Below are 8,257 nucleotides of genomic sequence, written 5' to 3' on the forward strand. Positions count from 1 at the left end.
AGCTTCTTTATCTTTCTTAGCCAATTGGCTGTTGAAGGTGAGGAATGTCAGGCGTGTCATGTCTGAGTTACATACTAAAGCTTGGCTGGCTATTAAGCCATGCCTGACCCTTTGATTGGAGCTTTAAAGCATAAGATTCCTGGAATTCATATTAACAATTTTGGAATCCTTATTTTTATTTTTCATAATAATTTTCGAAAAATATAAAAGAAAATACAAAAAAAAAATCATAAAATCATAAAAATCAAAAAAATATTTTTGTGTTTCTTGTTTGAGTCATGAGTCATGTCATAAGTTTGGTGTCAATTGCATGTGCATCTTGCATTTTTTCGAAAATTTCATGCATTCATAGTGTTCTTCATGATCTTCAAGTTGTTCTTTGTCAGTCTTCTTGTTTGATCTTGATGTTTTTCTTGTTTTGTGTCTTTTCTTGTTTTACATGTATATTTTTTATTTATTAGAGTCTAAACATGAAAGATTTCTAAGTTTGGTGTCTTGCATGTTTTCTTTACATATAAAATTTTTCAAAAATATGTTCTTGATGTTCATTATGATATTCACGGTGTTCTTGGTGTTCATCTTGACATTCATAGCATTCTTGCACACATTCATAGTTTTGATCTAAAATTGCCATGCATTGCATCATTTTTCTTGTTTCTCTCTTGCATAAAAAAAAATATATATATATCTTTCTCTTTTTCTCTCATCAAATTCGAAAATTTGATTGACCTTTTCAAAAAAATTTTTCAAATTGTTTCTTATGAGTCAAATCAAATTTTCAATTTGAAAATCTTATCTTTTTCAAAATCTTTTTCAAAAATCAAATCTTTTTCAAAATTCTTAGTTATTTTCGAAAATTCCAAAAATATTTTTCAAAAATCTTTATCTTATTTTTATATCAAATTTTCAAAAATAACAATATCAATTAATGTTTTGATTCAAAAATTTCAAGTTTGTTACTTGCTTGTTAAGAAAGATTCAAACTTTAAGTTCTAGAATCATATCTTGTGATTTCTTGTGAATCAAGTCATTAATTGTGATTTTAAAAATCAAATCTTTTTCAAAAACTAATTTCTGTCATATCTTTTCAAAAATATCTTCTTATCTTTTTCAAAAATTTGATTTCAAAATATCTTCTCTAACTTCCTAACTTCTTATTTTTTCAAAAATTTGTTTCAACTAACTAACTAACTTTTTGTTTGTTTCTTAACTTTTTCAAAACTACCTAACTAACTCTCTCTCTCTAATTTTCGAAAATATCTTCCCTCTTTTTCAAAAATTTCTTTTTAATTAACTAATTATTCTTATTTTTATTTTTGATTTTATAAATTTTTGAAAAATACTAACATTTTTCAAAAACCATTTTCGAAAATCACTAACTCTTTTTCAAAAATTGTTTTCGAAAATTCACTTCCCCCTCTCATCTTCTTCTATTTTGTTTATTGATATACTAGCATCTTTCCTTCAACTCACCAAAAATCCGAACCCCCTCTCTCTCTGAGTTCAGATTTTCTTTTCTTCTTTTCTTCTACTCACATAAGGGAACCTCTGTGCTTGAGCAAAAAGGATCCCTATTATTATTATTTTTCTGTGCCTTCTTCTTTGTCATATGAGCAGGAGCAAGGACAAGAACGTTCTTGTTGAAGCAGATCCAGAACCTGAAAGGACTCTGAAGAGAAAATTAAGAGAAGCTAAAATACAACAATCCAGAGATAACCTGTCAGAAATTTTCGAACAGGAAGAGGAGATGGCAGCCGAAAATAATAATAATGCAAGGAGAATGCTTGGTGACTTTACTGCACCTAATTCCAATTTACATGGAAGAAGCATCTCTATTCCTACCATTGGAGCAAACAACTTTGAGCTGAAACCTCAATTAGTTTCTCTAACGCAGCAGAACTGCACGTTTCATGGACTTCCATCAGAAGATCCTTTTCAGTTCTTAACTGAATTCTTGCAGATATGTGATACTGTTAAGACTAATGGAGTAGATCCTGAAGTCTACAGGCTCATACTTTTCCCTTTTGCTGTAAGAGACAGAGCTAGAGTGTGATTGGATTCTCAACCCAAGGATAGCCTGAACTCTTGGGATAAGCTGGTCAAGGCTTTCTTAGCCAAGTTCTTTCCTCCTCAAAAGCTGAGCAAGCTTAGAGTGGATGTTCAAACCTTCAGACAGAAAGAAGGTGAATCCCTCGATGAAGCTTGGGAGAGATACAAAGGACTGACCAAAAAGTGTCCTTCTGACATGCTTTCAGAATGGACCATCCTGGATATATTCTATGATGGTCTGTCTGAGTTATCTAAGATGTCATTGGATACCTCTGCAGGTGATGACAAGTCATCTTAGCCCATTTTAGCTAGTCTTTTTCTTTTGTTTTCATTAGAATTATGCACTTTCTTAAGCTACAAGCAAGCTAATTGAGTAGATCTTCATGTTTCCCTTGATTGAACCAACCATATGTGAATTCATGCCATTTCATGAGGTTTTGAACTATATTTGTTGCATATTGTGGAAGATTGAATACCTCATGATTTTGAGCAAAACTTTGATTAGTTTGGTTGATCAATGATAGGTGAAGAAGGCTTGGAGAAAGGTTGAAGCAAAGAGGAATGGCTAGGAGTGAAGAGAGGACAATGGAATAAGTGAAAATTGAACCGGGTTGCATGAAGTTAGCCCCAACGTTAGCCCCCTAACTTGGAGGCTAACGTTGGGCATATGAATCACTCTTTGGAAGTAGCCAACGTTAGCTCCAACGTTAGCCCCCTAACTTGGAGGCTAACGTTGGAACTTGAGAGTTTCTCCCTGGGCTACCAACGTTTGCGCCAACGTTAGCCCCCTAACTTGGAGGCTAACGTTGGCACTTAAATCACAATGGGGGAGTAGGCAACGTTTGCGCCAACGTTAGCCCCCTAACGTGGAGGCTAACGTTGGCACCAATCATACCAAGCAAGGCCAACGTTAGGGTCAAAGTTAGACCCCTAACGTTGGCGCCAACGTCTAAACCAGAAGAATGTGGTTTGCTGATATGAAAAGTTAGGGTCAAAGTTAGACCCCTAACTTTGACCCTAACGTTGAAGACCAACGTTGGCTAACTCCATTTCCGGTTCAATTGGTTCACTTCGGTTCTTCTTCAATCTTCAAGAGCAATCAACCAAGGCCTCTTTCAACCCAATTCCACCAAGAACAAAGGCCCAACTCAAGGCTTGAAGATCATTTTGGAAAGTGTATAAATAGGATAGAATTCAATTTGTTTAGAGAGCTTTTTGCTGGAGAGTTTTCTTTTAGAGCTTTCCTTTTAGAATTTTCATAAGAGTTTTCGAAGAGCTTTTGAACTTGAGTGAACTTTAATTTCTTGCTTTCATTGCTTTCAATTTCATTTGACTTTTGTCTTGGATCTTGGATTGGAGAATTGAAGAAATTCTGTTTCAATCTCAATCTTGGATCTCTCTGTTTCCTTTACTGTTAATTGAATTAGCATTTCTGTTTCTGTTACTTGATCTTCATCTCTTTTCTTTGCAATTTACAATTTCCTTGCTATTGTTCTTGTGGGATCTAGGAAGGCATTGAGATCTAGACTTGGTTTTCTAGTCTCTGGGTCCTGAGATCTAAATTCTCATTTCAATTCTCTGTTTAATGCTTTCATTGTTCATTTACTTTGCTGTTATAAGATCCGGTTCAATCCCAACTCCCTTTTCCTCTTCTGTTTGATGCAATTTAGTTTTCCCTTGTTTAAATTCTGCAAATCCTCATCCCAATCCCCTTTACTTTTCAAGCAATTTACATTTCTTGCACTTTAAGATTCTGCAATTTACATTTCTTGCACTTTAAGTTTCTGTCATTTAATTTCTTGTCCTTTAAGTTTCAGCAATTTACTTTCCCGCTCTCTTTAATTTCATGCAATTTACATTCTGCAAATCACAAATCACCCAACCAACACTTGATTCGCTTGACTAAATCAACCACTAAACTAAAATTGCTCAATCCTTCAATCCCTGTGGGATCGACCTCACTTCCGTGAGTTTTTATTACTTGATACGACCCGGTACACTTGCCGGTTAGTTTTGGGTGTTTTGGTAGAAATTCGTTTCTCATCAAAATATCTCATCAAGTTTTTGGCGCCGTTGCCGGGGATTGATTAGATTGACAATGATTAAGTGAAGTGGTAATCTAGATCAAGCACTTTTTCTTTATTTTTCTTTAACCTTTGATTAACCCACTAACTGTTTGAATTTTTGCTTAAGCTAACTAAAACTTCATTCTAGCAGTAGATTGAAGTATCACTGGTTTGTGTGCTCTTATGTTCTGCTTGTATGTCAGGTACACAAAGAGCCATACCCAATTTTCATGAACAAGACGAAAGAACTCTCAGGAGGTTAAGAAGAGCCGAAAGAGGGAAAAGTATTGTTGGAGAAGAAGAATCTGAGGAAGAATACCACGAGATGGAAGGAGATACATCTAATCCAGGAGAAGGAGTTAATAATCCACCACAACAGAGGAGAGTATTGGCTTCCTATACTTTTGCAAATGCTAGACATTGTGGAAGCAGCATTCTCACCCCTAATGTCAATGCAAATAACTTTGAACTGAAGCCACAACTCATCACATTGGTCCAGAATAACTGCTCATTTGGAGGAGGACCATTGGAGGATCCAAATCAACATCTATCTACCTTCTTGAGGATCTGTGACACTGTCAAATCCAATGGTGTGAATCCTGAGACTTACAAGCTTCTGCTGTTCCCGTTCTCATTAAGGGATAAGGCTGCACAATGGCTTGAAACTTTTCCCCAAGCAAGTATCACTAGTTGGGATGACTTGGTGGCTAAATTTCTAGCCAAATTCTATCCACCCCAGAGAGTCATCAGGCTGAAAACTGAGGTGCAGACATTCACACAATTAGATGCTGAATCCTTGTATGAAGCATGGGAGAGGTACAAAGCCTTAATCAGAAAGTGCCCTCCAGAGATGTTCAATGAATGGGATGTGCTGCAAAATTTCTATGAAGGCCTGACATTGAAATCTCAGGAGGCATTAGATCATTCTGCTGGAGGTTCACTACAACTAATGAAAACTGCTGAGGAAGCTCAGAATCTTGTGGACATGGTGGCCAACAATCAATATTTCTTTGCTCATCAAAGAAGCCGCCAACCATCACAAAGAAGAGGAGTAATGGAACTAGACGGAGTGGATTCAATCCTAGCTCAAAACAAGATGATGCAGCAGCAATTTCAACAACAATTTGAGCAAATGGCTAAGAGGATTGACAGTCTCCAAGTTGCAGCAGTCAACACTAGCCAGCCATCAACCACATGGGGTCAGAGTGAAGAGACTCAAGAGGAGCAACAACAAGAACAAGTCCAGTACATGCACAACCAAAATTCTGGGCCAAATGAAGTATATGGTGACACTTACAACCCTTCTTGGAAGAACCACCCAAACCTTAGGTGGGGAGACAATCACAACCAAAATCAACAACCATGGCAGAGAAACTCAAACCAAAACACTTTAAGAAACAACCAAAACCACAACCAGCAGCAAACCAACCAAAACCCCTACAGAAAACCTCAAAACAACTACTCCAACCCCAACCATTACCAATCTAATAACCAACCCACCAACCAAAATGTCTACCATCCACCATCCACATTTCACAACCCACCACAAGCATCACCTGAATCTCAAAGACTCACCAACTTGGAAACCTTGATAGATAAAATGTGGAAACACCAAGAAATGACAACCAAGAACCATGAAGCCTCCATGAAGAGCCTAGAGAGGCAAATTGGGCAAATCTCCAAACAGATTTCTGTTGAGAAATCTTCAAGCTCACTGCCAAGTGACACAATCCCAAATCCTAAGGAAGAATGCAAGGCAATACAATTGAGGAGTGGAAAAGTCTTGGTGAAAAATGAAGAAGCAACCAAGAAGCCAAAGGAAAGTGACAAGAAACAAGCTGAAGAAGAGAAAGTCAATGACAAGAAGGAGGCAGCAAGCAAGCCAACTCAGGATCAAGCTCAAGAAAAAGAAGATCAGCCACAAAAATCAAGAAAGGGAAAGGAAGTAATTGAAGAGCCAACTGAGGACCAAAGGCAGGGAAATAACTTCACTCCTCCCTTGCCATATCCTCAAAGGTTTAACAAGGAAACTAAGGACCAACACTTCCCAAAATTTCTTGAAATCTTCAAGAAGTTAGAAATCAATATTCCCTTAACTGAAGCACTTGAGCAAATGCCCCTGTACGCAAAGTTCTTGAAGGAACTTATCAACAAGAAGAGGAGTTGGCAAGTTAATGAAACTGTACTGCTCACTGAGGAATGCAGAGCACTAATCCAGAAGGGACTTCCTCCCAAACTTGAGGACCCTGGGAGTTTCTTTCTACCCTGCGCCATTGGCAGTATGACTATCAAGAAGGCGATGTGTGACTTGGGAGCTAGTATCAATCTGATGCCTGCTTCTCTAGTGAAAAAGTTAGGCATAAAAGAGGTAAAACCGGTACAGATGTCTCTAGAATTGGTGGACAAATCAGTGATATGCCCCAGTGGTATAATTGAGAACCTTCTAGTCAAAGTAGACAGATTCATCTTCCCAGCAGATTTTGTGATCCTGGATTCGAATCAGGATGAGGGCGATTCCATTATACTGGGAAGACCGTTTTTAGCCACTGCTAGGGCCATCATAGACATAGAGCAAGGAGAATTAACCCTCAGGATGCATAATGAAAGTATCACTCTGAGTGTACTACCAGAAACACCGAACAGTAATGAAAAGAAGGATGGTACAGAAACAGACAAGGAGAATCTGCAGTGGAGGGAGGAAATCAACAAGACAAACAACAACTGCCCTCCCAAGCAAGAGATAGACGATACAGCAGGCCAAAAAGAGAAAGAGACTGTGCAAAGTAATGAAGAAGCTCAAGGGAACATTGTAGTATTGGCAACTAAGAAAAGGAATTTCAAAAGGGAGCCTGTTTTCAAAGAAGAAGAATTAACAAAAGGAAGGAAGAAAAACAAAAACAGAATCAAAAAGGGGTGGAAGAACAAAAAAATCCCAACAGAAGGGCTCTTCAAAGGTGACAAAGTGCAGTTAGTCTATCAACAACTGGGAACAGACCAACAGACTAACGATTACTACACTGTGAGCAAAATATTATCACTAGAACATGCTGAGATAGAGCACCAAGGAACAAAGAAGAAGCTCACGATCAGAGGGGACAAGTTGAGGCACTACAGTCATCAACCACCATAAAAGAAAGCTTCAATGTCAAGCTAGTGACAATAAAAGAGCGCTTGTTGGGAGGCAACCCAACCGGAGGTACTTTTCTTTCATAGTTAGTTCAATAAAAAGGTTAAATGAGTAGTATGTATTGCAAGGAGCTAAGTTTGGTGTTTCACACCAAAACATATTAAGGGAGAATGAAGGATTCTAAGTTTGGTGTTCCACCAAAATCTTACTTAAAAGCACATTCTCACTTTCTATATAAAGAGCTACCAGCTCCAAGCAATCTGACAAATCATTTAAGCATTGTCTGTTTCTAGTTTTCAATTTTATTACCTTTAGCGAAGATTTAAGCTTTCACATATGGTTATGGATAAGAAACATGGCAAGAGACTGAGTTTGGTGTTCACACACCAAAGTAAGTTCAAACGCCTACAAGAAAGTCTTGCACACTAACAAATCACATAAGGGCTTGAGAAACAAGCAACTTCCATTAACACTGCAGAAAATCAATCACTCTTATGGGAGGACTACTCACCATTAGCTGAGATGAAAGAAGAAGGAGCCACCAAGAGGTTGTATTGTCATTTAACTCCATCAGTATTGAATTGCTCAAATTTGGAAGTATGAATATGCCCATTTTAACAGAAACTGTTAGTGTAGTATGCATCAATTATGTTTTTGTAGGCTGGTTTTTTTTATGTGTTGGCTTGTGTGTTCATTTTCACTTAACAAGAAGTATGTGTTGTCCCCTGCATCTTTAAATTTAATAAAAGAACAGTTTGAATGTGAAGTGAAATGGTCTCTGTTAGTTAGAAGTGGAATAAAAGTAAGTGGTGGTGTGTGTGATTGCATTATAACTCACTTTAGTGAATAAAGAGCTAAGATATCTCCTTCTAAGTAGAGAGTGGCCTATTGTCTATGAATCTCAATTGAATAGAATTCCTTGGTTAGAAAGAAAAACAAAAAAAAGAAAGAAAGAACAAAGAAAGCTAAAAGGTGGCAAAACAAAAGAAAAACAAAAAGAAATAAAGCTGGACAC

General features: G+C 37.3%; 1 non-coding gene across 1 annotated transcript; it reads right to left on the reverse strand.

The window, feature by feature from the left end:
- Positions 1–2,143: 2,143 nt before the first annotated feature.
- On the reverse strand, positions 2,144–2,251 carry LOC112732149 (small nucleolar RNA R71). Its single transcript, XR_003167886.1, has one exon. It is a non-coding gene; the product is annotated as a small nucleolar RNA R71 (small nucleolar RNA).
- Positions 2,252–8,257: the final 6,006 nt, after the last annotated feature.

This window comes from Arachis hypogaea, chromosome 12 (genome assembly GCF_003086295.3).
Source record: "Arachis hypogaea cultivar Tifrunner chromosome 12, arahy.Tifrunner.gnm2.J5K5, whole genome shotgun sequence".
In the NCBI taxonomy this organism is placed as follows: Eukaryota; Viridiplantae; Streptophyta; class Magnoliopsida; order Fabales; family Fabaceae; genus Arachis; species Arachis hypogaea.